We start from the raw sequence: 2,709 nt of genomic DNA, 5'->3' as shown, positions 1-2,709 counted from the left end.
GCTATAAGTATTCAATGTATAGTAAACAAGTCTCTCTAAATTATGAATGCCAAGTCAAGGGAAGAACTTGAAAAAAAAAGAAAAAAAAAAAAGAAGGAAACAGGAGTATCTGGAATAGCATACATCCAAATAACTCACAAATCTTTTATAATTATTTCCCAAAACAACACACACACACACACACACACACACACACACACACAAAATAAAAAATAAATACAGTCCTACCAGATTAAAAATAGAAGTGTAATCAACAGAATTGTTACTAAAATATTTGATTCCATCCCCAATTTGGAAATATAATTTAAGTCTTATTCACATATACAGTCATCCCTCGGCATGCTCGGGAAATTGGTTTCAGGACCACCTGCTTATATCCAAATCACCACCCCCGTGTAAACTCAAATCAGTGCATATGCAAGTCCTTGCGGAGCCCATGTATATGAAAAGTCAGCCCTTAGTGTATGCAGATTTTGCATCCTGGGAATACTGTATTTTCAATCCTCTTTTGGTTGGAAAAAAAATCCACATATAAGGGGATCAGCACAGTTCAAACCTGTGTTGTTCAAAGGTCAACTGCAGTTTCTTTTTCAACAAATAATATTTATTTGTGGGCTTTTTTCTTTTTTAAAAATGTAATAACATATAGAGGAAAATGTAACAAAACTGATCCCATTGCCCAGGATAATCTGCTGATATATAAAAATAAATAAACACAATATATACATATAATTAGATAATTCAAAGTTATCGAGGCAACATTCCTATTAACTGTTTTAGATATACAAATTATTGAAACACTCCTCCACTCCTTTTTACTGGAGCAAAATCAATCATACAATTTTAGACATGTCTTTTACAAAGAAAATATTTTATGGAGAAACATTGTTATTCTACAGGATTTTTGGATATCGCTGCAAAGACCATGAATTTATAAATACAGATGAATATGTTCTTATCTCTTATTCTTGTTGCATCTAATGAAATTTAGGTTTCTTTCATAAATGAGAATAAAATGTTATCTATTCAAGTGTTTAGCATTCAAATATTATCCTCTATTCCTGCCAACTAGATATACGGCATTACGTTTTAAAAAATCACTGGCATCTTTGACTTTTTAAATTACACGGACAGTTAAGAGCTAGAAGTTGGGCAAAAATAACTCCGTTTTCTTATGTGACACTGGAGGAGAAAACATTTTGTGCAAACATTACCGGTAACCTGTTATAACTCTCTGTGGAGTGATGTCTCTGATGTATCCAAAACAATGCTATTTGACAATCCTATCCCTCTCTGATTTATGTCCCCCAGACACAGAGAAGTCACTGATTTTTCCACTATTCTTAAGCTTCTAACAAGTCCTGGCAGATAATCTTACTTTCTAATTTACTGAAATAACTTAAATCATCTGACGTCTTCTCTCAACCACCTGTGGTAGCCAGCCCCCAAGATGGTATCCAACAATCTTGAGGCAGTCATTCAGCTAAACTGTAGCAATTTCCTGACCCACAGAAACATTTATTGTTGTTTTAAACACTATATTTTGGAATATTTGTTATGCAGCAATAGGTAAGTTAATGTAATCCATTTAACTATTCTGAAAGCTTGTAAATATTAAGTCCTCAAATTTAAAAAGCACACTTCTTCCCTCCACTCTTTCATCTTTCTCCTTCTGCCAAACTCCTCTAGAGGGTCCACACCAATCATGCTACTGAAACTGTTTTCTTAAAGGTCAATCAATATTCTCATCATTGCCACATTAACGATCTCTGTTTCTTTCTCATACTGTTGATGTCTACGCAGCTTTTGACAACTGGAAATCTTTACATTCTTGGCTTCCACAGCACTGAGTTCTCCTTAGCTCTGACCCAGGGAGAACTTTCCGACTTGGACTAATTTTCCAACTTCCTTCATGTGCTGTATTTTTATTTGTACCTGTTGAACGCTTTTATTCTGATTCGCATCCCTACCTTATCCCACAATTGGCCTAATGACAGCAACAAAAGCAACTGGCACAATTAAAATTTATTAAGCACTTATGTACTAGGCCGTATGCTAAGCTCCTAACACATATATCATCCTGTACATATTTAGCCTTTCCATTAACTCCTTGGTGCCTAAGTATATTCTGCAATTCTCGGTAATCTACTGCTTTAGTCAACCTTTCCCTTTCTGGGAGTAAACGGCATTCCACACGTGTAATTCTCTTGTTTACTATCATATCAATCATCTCCCCAGCATACAGAATACTGCTTAACACATAGTAGGTGTTTATGAAGCACAGAGTAAAATATTTGTTGCATGACTGAAAAACCCCAAGTATCCCTTTTAATACTATGTTTATTGATTATAATACTTTTAAAAATCATAATTACAACATGGGGATGAATCCTTGGCGTTGCCATTTTGAAGGTCAAAACCTGTCTAATATTGGCCATTGCATTTACTTAATATAGACAATATTGTTGTAAAGTAGTCTCATTGCTATGACTATAAGACATAATCAAAATAACGACATCAGTAATTACAGTACTACGAAAAGAAGCCATGGAGGACAGTTTCTGGAGAGAGAGAGACAAGGAAAGAAGGATTAGAAGCATTCCAGATTATGTTTAACATATTAAGAGGTAACAGTAGCAGGTAGACAATCAGTAGTAGATCTGGAAGATAGTAATCACATTTATAAGAAAATATGATAGGAAAAACCTA

This window comes from Mandrillus leucophaeus, unplaced genomic scaffold (assembly GCF_000951045.1).
Source record: "Mandrillus leucophaeus isolate KB7577 unplaced genomic scaffold, Mleu.le_1.0 Scaffold156, whole genome shotgun sequence".
Classification (NCBI taxonomy): domain Eukaryota; kingdom Metazoa; phylum Chordata; class Mammalia; order Primates; family Cercopithecidae; genus Mandrillus; species Mandrillus leucophaeus.
The sequence above is the reverse complement of the archived record's forward strand: the minus strand, read 5'-3'. Positions refer to the sequence as shown.